The sequence below is a fragment of the Pseudophryne corroboree genome, chromosome 4 (assembly GCF_028390025.1).
Source record: "Pseudophryne corroboree isolate aPseCor3 chromosome 4, aPseCor3.hap2, whole genome shotgun sequence".
Taxonomy (NCBI): domain Eukaryota; kingdom Metazoa; phylum Chordata; class Amphibia; order Anura; family Myobatrachidae; genus Pseudophryne; species Pseudophryne corroboree.
Genome location: NC_086447.1, coordinates 17,622,849 through 17,635,015, shown reverse-complemented (window position 1 = coordinate 17,635,015; position 12,167 = coordinate 17,622,849). Strand labels below are relative to the sequence as shown.

At 36.6% G+C, this 12,167-nt stretch overlaps 4 non-coding genes across 4 annotated transcripts; all 4 read right to left on the bottom strand.

Annotated features, from left to right (window-relative positions):
* Positions 1-2,523: 2,523 nt before the first annotated feature.
* Positions 2,524-2,597, bottom strand: TRNAN-GUU (transfer RNA asparagine (anticodon GUU)). Its single transcript has one exon. It is a non-coding gene; the product is annotated as a tRNA-Asn (tRNA).
* Positions 2,598-4,191: 1,594 nt separating this feature from the next.
* TRNAN-GUU (transfer RNA asparagine (anticodon GUU)) lies at positions 4,192-4,265 on the bottom strand. The gene has a single exon. It is a non-coding gene; the product is annotated as a tRNA-Asn (tRNA).
* A 2,261-nt stretch (positions 4,266-6,526) lies between these two features.
* Positions 6,527-6,600, bottom strand: TRNAN-GUU (transfer RNA asparagine (anticodon GUU)). The gene has a single exon. It is a non-coding gene; the product is annotated as a tRNA-Asn (tRNA).
* A 3,427-nt stretch (positions 6,601-10,027) lies between these two features.
* TRNAN-GUU (transfer RNA asparagine (anticodon GUU)) lies at positions 10,028-10,101 on the bottom strand. The gene has a single exon. It is a non-coding gene; the product is annotated as a tRNA-Asn (tRNA).
* Between the last annotated feature and the right edge of the window lie 2,066 nt (positions 10,102-12,167).

Sequence of the window (12,167 nt, the reverse complement as noted above, 5' to 3'; positions counted from 1 at the left end):
CACTCAATTGGATTTCTCTGCCTGCATATTTTTTTTTCTCTGCAACCCCATGCTAAATTGTGCTTTCTGTTTTTTATAAAATGACTTAATCAAATCTGACTCTGATTGCATCAGAGAAGGCCAGGTACCCTACACTATAAGAGGTGGTTTGAAATTTTGACTTGTCTACTTAAAGATCAGCAAAATTTGATCACAAGGTCAATTACGTCCCTGGGTGGTATTGTACCACCAGCCTTTCGGTTAATAGCCGAATGCGCTAACCGATTGCACCACAGAGACAACTTGCAAAAGCATGTACTGACAAAGGCTAAAAAGCATTCATCTAGAAAGTTTCCTAGAAAAAGGTTAAAAAGGCAATAATCTGGAGAGTTTTGCAAGATTTTTCTTCCATTGACCAACGAAGAAACACATTGGTACTTTCATATGATGAGTGAGTACTTCAGGATCTCTGACACTTACATGAGCAGCAGAGTGGCACAGCGGAAGCGTGCTGGGCATATAACCCAGAGGTCATAGGATCGAAACCATCCTCTGCTATGTGCACTAATTTTTTTGTTAATTAAATTCTTCCAAAACCGGAATTGATATTTTGACTCTTTTATTTTTACTTAAAGTACAATAACTTTTAACATTTTAATGTGTTTTAATAGTATATTGACAGCATTGTTTTCTTTCAGAAATCCACTTAATTTTCTTTACCCTATTACTGAAATGGTAATTGACAAAAACAAGCTACATTGTCACCAGAAGAGCAATGCAAAATGTACAATTGATATTTCAAAATCATCTTTCCAGCTTGAATTTCAATGATGCATTGGGGCAACGATTTTGTGAGAAACATCTTCACCCTTAAATAAAGATTTTCTTAACTTCTTACCTGTGTGCTGATTAGATATCACCTGGTTTTCACATTAAACAGATTCCCACTTGAGAAAGCAGCAAGGATGCAGTGAGGTTTATGTTTCCTGGTGTCAACCTGTATTATTTCAGTGGACATTGTAATGAGGATGCATCTTGCTGCCTTTCCAATGAAGCAAGTTTTAATCAGTAATAGGTGAAAAACCATTCCTACAAAGGTGTTAATCAGAGACTTGGCTTTGTGGACACTTTTCAGAGAGCAAATGTGTTAGCATAAAAATAAAGCCATAAAATGGAGAGCTGATTAATCACTCAATTGGATTTCTCTGCCTGCATATTTTTTTTTTCTCTGCAACCCCATGCTAAATTGTGCTTCCTGTTTTTTATAAAATGACTTAATCAAATCTGACTCTGATTGCATCAGAGAAGGCAAGGTACCCTACACTATAAGAGGTGGTTTGAAATTTTGACTTGTCTACTTAAAGATCACCAAAATTTGATCACAAGGTCAATTACGTCCCTGGGTGGTATTGAACAACCAGCCTTTCGGTTAACAGCCGAATGCGCTAACCGATTGCACCACAGAGACAACTTGCAAAAGCATGTACTGACAAAGGCTAAAGTTTCCAAGAAAAAGGTTAAAAAGGCAATAATCTGGAGAGTTTTGCAAGATTTTTCTTCCATTGACCAACGAAGAAACACATTGGTACTTTCACATGATGAGTGAGTACTTCAGGATCTCTGACACTTACGTGAGCAGCAGAGTGGCGCAGCGGAAGCGTGCTGGGCCCATAACCCAGAGGTTGGTGGATTGAAACCATCCTCTGCTATGTGCACTTATTTTTTTGTTAATTAAATTCTTCCAAAACTGGAATTGATATTTTGACTCTTTTATTTTTACTTAAAGTACAATAACTTTTAACATTTTAATTTGTTTTAATAGTATATTGACAGCATTGTTTTCTTTCAGAAATCCACTTAATTTTCTTTACCCTATTACTGAAATGGTAATTGACAAAAACAAGCTACATTGTCACCAGAAGAGCAATGCAAAATGTACAATTGATATTTCAAAATCATCTTTCCAGCTTGAATTTCAATGATGCATTGGGGCAACGATTTTGTGAGAAACATCTTCACCCTTAAAGAAAGATTTTCTTAACTTCTTACCTGTGTGCTGATTAGATATCACCTGGTTTTCACATTAAATAGATTCCCACTTGAGAAAGCAGCAAGGATGCAGTGAGGTTTATGTTTCCTGGTGTCAACCTGTATTATTTCAGTGGACATTGTAATGAGCATGCATCTTGCTGCCTTTCCAATGAAGCAAGTTTTAATCAGTAATAGGTAAAAAACCATTCCTACAAAGGTGTTAATCAGAGACTTGGCTTTGTGGACACTTTTCAGAGAGCAAATGTGTTAGCATAAAAATAAAGCCATAAAATGGAGAGCTGATTAATCACTCAATTGGATTTCTCTGCCTGCATAATTTTTTTTCTCTGCAACCCCATGCTAAATTGTGCTTCCTGTTTTTTATAAAATGACTTAATCAAATATGACTCTGATTGCATCAGAGAAGGCCAGGTACCCTACACCATAAGAGGTGGTTTGAAATTTTGACTTGTCTACTTAAAGATCACCAAAATACGATCACAAGGTCTATTATGTCCCTGGGTGGGATTGAACCACCAACCTTTCGGTTAACAGCCGAATGCACTAACCGATTGCGCCACAGAGACAGCTTGCAAAAGCATGTGCTGACAAAGGCTAAAAAGCATTCTTTATTTCAGTGGACATTGTAATGAGGATGCATCTTGCTGCCTTTCCAATGAAGCAAGTTTTAATCAGTAATAGGTGAAAAACCATTCCTACAAAGGTGTTAATCAGAGACTTGGCTTTGTGGACACTTTTCAGAGAGCAAATGTGTTAGCATAAAAATAAAGCCATAAAATGGAGAGCTGATTAATCACTCAATTGGATTTCTCTGCCTGCATATTTTTTTTTCTCTGCAACCCCATGCTAAATTGTGCTTCCTGTTTTTTTTTAAATGACTTAATCAAATATGACTCTGATTGCATCAGAGAAGGCCAGGTACCCTACACTATAAGAGGTGGTTTGAAATTTTGACTTGTCTACTTAAAGATCAGCAAAATTTGATCACAAGGTCAATTACGTCCCTGGGTGGTATTGAACAACCAGCCTTTCGGTTAACAGCCGAATGCGCTAACCGATTGCACCACAGAGACAACTTGCAAAAGCATGTACTGACAAAGGCTAAAAAGCATTCATCTAGAAAGTTTCCTAGAAAAAGGTTAAAAAGGCAATAATCTGGAGAGTTTTGCAAGATTTTTCTTCCATTGACCAACGAAGAAACACATTGGTACTTTCACATGATGAGTGAGTACTTCAGGAACTCTGACACTTACGTGAGCAGCAGAGTGGCGCAGCGGAAGCGTGCTGGGCCCATAACCCAGAGGTTGGTGGATCGAAACCATCCTCTGCTATGTGCACTTATTTTTTTGTTAATTACATTCTTCCAAAACTGGAATTGATATTTTGACTCTTTTATTTTTACTTAAAGTACAATAACTTTTAACATTTTAATTTGTTTTAATAGTATATTGACAGCATTGTTTTCTTTCAGAAATCCACTTAATTTTCTTTACCCTATTACTGAAATGGTAATTGACAAAAACAAGCTACATTGTCACCAGAAGAGCAATGCAAAATGTACAATTGATATTTCAAAATCATCTTTCCAGCTTGAATTTCAATGATGCATTAGGGCAACGATTTTGTGAGAAACATCTTCACCCTTAAAGAAAGATTTTCTTAACTTCTTACCTGTGTGCTGATTAGATATCACCTGGTTTTCACATTAAACAGATTCCCACTTGAGAAAGCAGCAAGGATGCAGTGAGGTTTATGTTTCCTGGTGTCAACCTGTATTATTTCAGTGGACATTGTAATGAGGATGCATCTTGCTGCCTTTCCAATGAAGCAAGTTTTAATCAGTAATAGGTGAAAAACCATTCCTACAAAGGTGTTAATCAGAGACTTGGCTTTGTGGACACTTTTCAGAGAGCAAATGTGTTAGCATAAAAATAAAGCCATAAAATGGAGAGCTGATTAATCACTCAATTGGATTTCTCTGCCTGCATAATTTTTTTTCTCTGCAACCCCATGCTAAATTGTGCTTCCTGTTTTTTATAAAAAAACTTAATCAAATCTGATTGCATCAGAGAAGGCCAGGTACCCTACACTATAAGAGGTGGTTTGAAATTTTGACTTGTCTACTTAAAGATCACCAAAATTTGATCACAAGGTCAATTACGTCCCTGGGTGGGATTGAACCACCAACCTTTCGGTTAACAGCCGAATGCGCTAACCGATTGCGCCACAGAGACAGCTTGCAAAAGCATGTACTGACAAAGGCTAAAAAGCATTCATCTAGAAAGTTTCCTAGAAAAAGGTTAAAAAGGCAATAATCTGGAGAGTTTTGCAAGATTTTTCTTCCATTGACCAACGAAGAAACACATTGGTACTTTCACATGATGAGTGAGTACTTCAGGATCTCTGACACTTACATAAGCTGCAGAGTGGCGCAGCGGAAGCGTGCTGGACCCATAACCCAGAGGTCGGTGGATCAAAACCATCCTCTGCTATGTGCACTTATTTTTTTGTTAATTAAATTCTTCCAAAACTGGAATTGATATTTTGACTCTTTTATTTTTACTTAAAGAACAATAACTTTTAACATTTTAATTTGTTTTAATAGTATATTGACAGCATTGTTTTCTTTCAGAAATCCACTTAATTTTCTTTACCCTATTACTGAAATGGTAATTGACAAAAACAAGCTACATTGTCACCAGAAGAGCAATGCAAAATGTACAATTGATATTTCAAAATCATCTTTCCATCTTGAATTTCAATGATGCATTGGGGCAACGATTTTGTGAGAAACATCTTCACCCTTAAAGAAAGATTTTCTTAACTTCTTACCTGTGTGCTGATTAGATATCACCTGGTTTTCACATTAAACAGATTCCCACTTGAGAAAGCAGCAAGGATGCAGTGAGATTTATGTTTCCTGGTGTCAACCTGTATTATTTCAGTGGACATTGTAATGAGGATGCATCTTGCTGCCTTTTCAATGAAGCAAGTTTTAATCAGTAATAGGTGAAAAACCATTCCTACAAAGGTGTTAATCAGAGACTTGGCTTTGTGGACACTTTTCAGAGAGCAAATGTGTTAGCATAAAAATAAAGCCATAAAATGGAGAGCTGATTAATCACTCAATTGGATTTCTCTGCCTGCATAATTTTTTTTCTCTGCAACCCCATGCTAAATTGTGCTTCCTGTTTTTTATAAAATGACTTAATCAAATCTGACTCTTATTGCATCAGAGAAGGCCAGGTACCCTACACTATAAGAGGTGGTTTGAAATTTTGACTTGTCTACTTAAAGATCAGCAAAATTTGATCACAAGGTCAATTACGTCCCTGGGTGGTATTGAACCACCAGCCTTTTGGTTAACAGCCGAATGCGCTAACCGATTGCACCACAGAGACAACTTGCAAAAGCATGTACTAACAAAGGCTAAAAAGCATTCATCTAGAAAGTTTCCTAGAAAAAGGTTAAAAAGGCAATAATCTGGAGAGTTTTGCAAGATTTTTCTTCCATTGACCAACGAAGAAACACATTGGTACTTTCAGATGATGAGTGAGTACTTCAGGATCTCTGACACTTACGTGAGCAGCAGAGTGGCACAGCGGAAGCGTGCTGAGCCCATAACCCAGAGGTCGGTGGATCGAAACCATCCTCTGCTATGTGCACTTATTTTTTTGTTAATTAAATTCTTCCAAAACTGGAATTGATATTTTCACTCTTTTATTTTTACTTAAAGTACAATAACTTTTAACATTTTAATTTGTTTTAATAGTATATTGACAGCATTGTTTTCTTTCAGAAATCCACTTAATTTTCTTTACCCTATTACTGAAATGGTAATTGACAAAAACAAGCTACATTGTCACCAGAAGAGCAATGCAAAATGTACAATTGATATTTCAAAATCATCTTTCCAGCTTGAATTTCAATGATGCATTGGGGCAACGATTTTGTGAGAAACATCTTCACCCTTAAATAAAGATTTTCTTAACTTCTTACCTGTGTGCTGATTAGATATCACCTGGTTTTCACATTAAACAGATTCCCACTTGAGAAAGCAGCAAGGATGCAGTGAGGTTTATGTTTCCTGGTGTCAACCTGTATTATTTCAGTGGACATTGTAATGAGGATGCATCTTGCTGCCTTTCCAATGAAGCAAGTTTTAATCAGTAATAGGTGAAAAACCATTCCTACAAAGGTGTTAATCAGAGACTTGGCTTTGTGGACACTTTTCAGAGAGCAAATGTGTTAGCATAAAAATAAAGCCATAAAATGGAGAGCTGATTAATCACTCAATTGGATTTCTCTGCCTGCATAATTTTTTTTCTCTGCAACCCCATGCTAAATTGTGCTTCCTTTTTTTTTATAAAATGACTTAATCAAATATGACTCTGATTGCATCAGAGAAGGCCAGGTACCCTACACTATAAGAGGTGGTTTGAAATTTTGACTTGTCTACTTAAAGATCAGCAAAATTTGATCACAAGGTCAATTACGTCCCTGGGTGGGATTGAACCACCAACCTTTCGGTTAACAGCCGAATGCGCTAACTGATTGCGCCACAGAGACAGCTTGCAAAAGCATGTGCTGACAAAGGCTAAAAAGCATTCATCTAGAAAGTTTCCTAGAAAAAGGTTAAAAAGGCAATAATCTGGAGAGTTTTGCAAGATTTTTCTTCCATTGACCAACGAAGAAACACATTGGTACTTTCAGATGATGAGTGAGTACTTCAGGATCTCGGACACTTACATGAGCAGCAGAGTGGCGCAGCGGAAGCGTGCTGGGCCCATAACCCCGAGGTCGGTGGATCAAAACCATCCTCTGCTATGTGCACTTATTTTTTTGTTAATTAAATTCTTCCAAAACTGGAATTGATATTTTGACTCTTTTATTTTTACCAAAAGTACAATAACTTTTAACATTTTAATTTGTTTTAATAGTATATTGACAGCATTGTTTTCTTTCAGAAATCCACTTAATTTTCTTTACCCTATTACTGAAATGGTAATTGACAAAAACAAGCTACATTGTCACCAGAAGAGCAATGCAAAATGTACAATTGATATTTCAAAATCATCTTTCCATCTTGAATTTCAATGATGCATTGGGGCAACAATTTTGTGAGAAACATCTTCACCCTTAAAGAAAGATTTTCTTAACTTCTTACCTGTGTGCTGATTAGATATCACCTGGTTTTCACATTAAACAGATTCCCACTTGAGAAAGCAGCAAGGATGCAGTGAGGTTTATGTTTCCTGGTGTCAACCTGTATTATTTCAGTGGACATTGTAATGAGGATGCATCTTGCTGCCTTTCCAATGAAGCAAGTTTTAATCAGTAATAGGTGAAAAACCATTCCTACAAAGGTGTTAATCAGAGACTTGGCTTTGTGGACACTTTTCAGAGAGCAAATGTGTTAGCATAAAAATAAAGCCATAAAATGGAGAGCTGATTAATCACTCAATTGGATTTCTCTGCCTGCATATTTTTTTTTCTCTGCAACCCCATGCTAAATTGTGCTTCCTGTTTTTTATAAAATGACTTAATCAAATCTGACTCTGATTGCATCAGAGAAGGCCAGGTACCCTACACTATAAGAGGTGGTTTGAAATTTTGACTTGTCTACTTAAAGATCAGCAAAATTTGATCACAAGGTCAATTACATCCCTGGGTGGTATTGAACCACCAGCCTTTTGGTTAACAGCCGAATGCGCTAACCGATTGCACCACAGAGACAACTTGCAAAAGCATGTACTAACAAAGGCTAAAAAGCATTCATCTAGAAAGTTTCCTAGAAAAAGGTTAAAAAGGCAATAATCTGGAGAGTTTTGCAAGATTTTTCTTCCATTGACCAACGAAGAAACACATTGGTACTTTCAGATGATGAGTGAGTACTTCAGGATCTCTGACACTTACGTGAGCAGCAGAGTGGCACAGCGGAAGCGTGCTGAGCCCATAACCCAGAGGTCGGTGGATCGAAACCATCCTCTGCTATGTGCACTTATTTTTTTGTTAATTAAATTCTTCCAAAACTGGAATTGATATTTTCACTCTTTTATTTTTACTTAAAGTACAATAACTTTTAACATTTTAATTTGTTTTAATAGTATATTGACAGCATTGTTTTCTTTCAGAAATCCACTTAATTTTCTTTACCCTATTACTGAAATGGTAATTGACAAAAACAAGCTACATTGTCACCAGAAGAGCAATGCAAAATGTACAATTGATATTTCAAAATCATCTTTTTAGCTTGAATTTCAATGATGCATTGGGGCAACGATTTTGTGAGAAACATCTTCACCCTTAAATAAAGATTTTCTTAACTTCTTACCTGTGTGCTGATTAGATATCACCTGGTTTTCACATTAAACAGATTCCCACTTGAGAAAGCAGCAAGGATGCAGTGAGGTTTATGTTTCCTGGTGTCAACCTGTATTATTTCAGTGGACATTGTAATGAGGATGCATCTTGCTGCCTTTCCAATGAAGCAAGTTTTAATCAGTAATAGGTGAAAAACCATTCCTACAAAGGTGTTAATCAGATACTTGGCTTTGTGGACACTTTTCAGAGAGCAAATGTGTTAGCATAAAAATAAAGCCATAAAATGGAGAGCTGATTAATCACTCAATTGGATTTCTCTGCCTGCATATTTTTTTTTCTCTGCAACCCCATGCTAAATTGTGCTTCCTGTTTTTTATAAAATGACTTAATCAAATCTGACTCTGATTGCATCAGAGAAGGCCAGGTACCCTACACTATAAGAGGTGGTTTGAAATTTTGACTTGTCTACTTAAAGATCAGCAAAATTTGATCACAAGGTCAATTACGTCCCTGGGTGGTATTGAACAACCAGCCTTTCGGTTAACAGCCGAATGCGCTAACCGATTGCACCACAGAGACAACTTGCAAAAGCATGTACTGACAAAGGCTAAAAAGCATTCATCTAGAAAGTTTCCTAGAAAAAGGTTAAAAAGGCAATAATCTGGAGAGTTTTGCAAGATTTTTCTTCCATTGACCAACGAAGAAACACATTGGTACTTTCACATGATGAGTGAGTACTTCAGGATCTCTGACACTTACGTGAGCAGCAGAGTGGCGCAGCGGAAGCGTGCTGGGCCCATAACCCAGAAGTTGGTGGATCGAAACCATCCTCTGCTATGTGCACTTATTTTTTTGTTAATTAAATTCTTCCAAAACTGGAATTGATATTTTGACTCTTTTATTTTTACTTAAAGTACAATAACTTTTAACATTTTAATTTGTTTTAATAGTATATTGACAGCATTGTTTTCTTTCAGAAATCCACTTAATTTTCTTTACCCTATTACTGAAATGGTAATTGACAAAAACAAGCTACATTGTCACCAGAAGAGCAATGCAAAATGTACAATTGATATTTCAAAATCATCTTTCCAGCTTGAATTTCAATGATGCATTGGGGCAACGATTTTGTGAGAAACATCTTCACCCTTAAAGAAAGATTTTCTTAACTTCTTACCTGTGTGCTGATTAGATATCACCTGGTTTTCACATTAAATAGATTCCCACTTGAGAAAGCAGCAAGGATGCAGTGAGGTTTATGTTTCCTGGTGTCAACCTGTATTATTTCAGTGGACATTGTAATGTGCATGCATCTTGCTGCCTTTCCAATGAAGCAAGTTTTAATCAGTAATAGGTAAAAAACCATTCCTACAAAGGTGTTAATCAGAGACTTGGCTTTGTGGACACTTTTCAGAGAGCAAATGTGTTAGCATAAAAATAAAGCCATAAAATGGAGAGCTGATTAATCACTCAATTGGATTTCTCTGCCTGCATAAATTTTTTTCTCTGCAACCCCATGCTAAATTGTGCTTCCTGTTTTTTATAAAATGACTTAATCAAATATGACTCTGATTGCATCAGAGAAGGCCAGGTACCCTACACCATAAGAGGTGGTTTGAAATTTTGACTTGTCTACTTAAAGATCACCAAAATTTGATCACAAGGTCAATTACGTCCCTCGGTGGGATTGAACCACCAACCTTTCGGTTAACAGCCGAATGCGCTAACCGATTGCGCCACAGAGACAGCTTGCAAAAGCATGTGCTGACAAAGGCTAAAAAGCATTCATCTAGAAAGTTTCCTAGAAAAAGGTTAAAAAGGCAATAATCTGGAGAGTTTTGCAAGATTTTTCTTCCATTGACCAACGAAGAAACACATTGGTACTTTCACATGATGAGTGAGTACTTCAGGATCTCTGACACTTACATGAGCAGCAGAGTGTCGCAGCAGAAGCGTGCTGGGCCCATAACCCCGAGGTCGGTGGATCGAAACCATCCTCTGCTATGTGCACTTATTTTTTTGTTAATTAAATTCTTCCAAAACTGGAATTGATATTTTGACTCTTTTATTTTTACTTAAAGTACAATAACTTTTAACATTTTAATTTGTTTTAATAGTATATTGACAGCATTGTTTTCTTTCAGAAATCCACTTAATTTTCTTTACCCTATTACTGAAATGGTAATTGACAAAAACAAGCTACATTGTCACCAGATGAGCAATGCAAAATGTACAATTGATATTTCAAAATCATCTTTCCATCTTGAATTTCAATGATGCATTGGGGCAACGATTTTGTGAGAAACATCTTCACCCTTAAAGAAAGATTTTCTTAACTTCTTACCTGTGTGCTGATTAGATATCACCTGGTTTTCACATTAAACAGATTCCCACTTGAGAAAGCAGCAAGGATGCAGTGAGGTTTATGTTTCCTGGTGTCAACCTGTATTATTTCAGTGGACATTGTAATGAGCATGCATCTTGCTGCCTTTCCAATGAAGCAAGTTTTAATCAGTAATAGGTGAAAAACCATTCCTACAAAGGTGTTAATCAGAGACTTGGCTTTGTGGACACTTTTCAGAGAGCAAATGTGTTAGCATAAAAATAAAGCCATAAAATGGAGAGCTGATTAATCACTCAATTGGATTTCTCTGCCTGCATATTTTTTTTTCTCTGCAACCCCATGCTAAATTGTGCTTCCTGTTTTTTATAAAATGACTTAATCAAATCTGACTCTGATTGCATCAGAGAAGGCCAGGTACCCTACACTATAAGAGGTGGTTTGAAATTTTGACTTGTCTACTTAAAGATCAGCAAAATTTGATCACAAGGTCAATTACGTCCCTGGGTGGTATTGAACCACCAGCCTTTTGGTTAACAGCCGAATGCGCTAACCGATTGCACCACAGAGACAACTTGCAAAAGCATGTACTAACAAAGGCTAAAAAGCATTCATCTAGAAAGTTTCCTAGAAAAAGGTTAAAAAGGCAATAATCTGGAGAGTTTTGCAAGATTTTTCTTCCATTGACCAACGAAGAAACACATTGGTACTTTCAGATGATGAGTGAGTACTTCAGGATCTCTGACACTTACGTGAGCAGCAGAGTGGCACAGCGGAAGCGTGCTGAGCCCATAACCCAGAGGTCGGTGGATCGAAACCATCCTCTGCTATGTGCACTTATTTTTTTGTTAATTAAATTCTTCCAAAACTGGAATTGATATTTTCACTCTTTTATTTTTACTTAAAGTACAATAACTTTTAACATTTTAATTTGTTTTAATAGTATATTGACAGCATTGTTTTCTTTCAGAAATCCACTTAATTTTCTTTACCCTATTACTGAAATGGTAATTGACAAAAACAAGCTACATTGTCACCAGAAGAGCAATGCAAAATGTACAATTGATATTTCAAAATCATCTTTTTAGCTTGAATTTCAATGATGCATTGGGGCAACGATTTTGTGAGAAACATCTTCACCCTTAAATAAAGATTTTCTTAACTTCTTACCTGTGTGCTGATTAGATATCACCTGGTTTTCACATTAAACAGATTCCCACTTGAGAAAGCAGCAAGGATGCAGTGAGGTTTATGTTTCCTGGTGTCAACCTGTATTATTTCAGTGGACATTGTAATGAGGATGCATCTTGCTGCCTTTCCAATGAAGCAAGTTTTAATCAGTAATAGGTGAAAAACCATTCCTACAAAGGTGTTAATCAGATACTTGGCTTTGTGGACACTTTTCAGAGAGCAAATGTGTTAGCATAAAAATAAAGCCATAAAATGGAGAGCTGATTAATCACTCAATTGG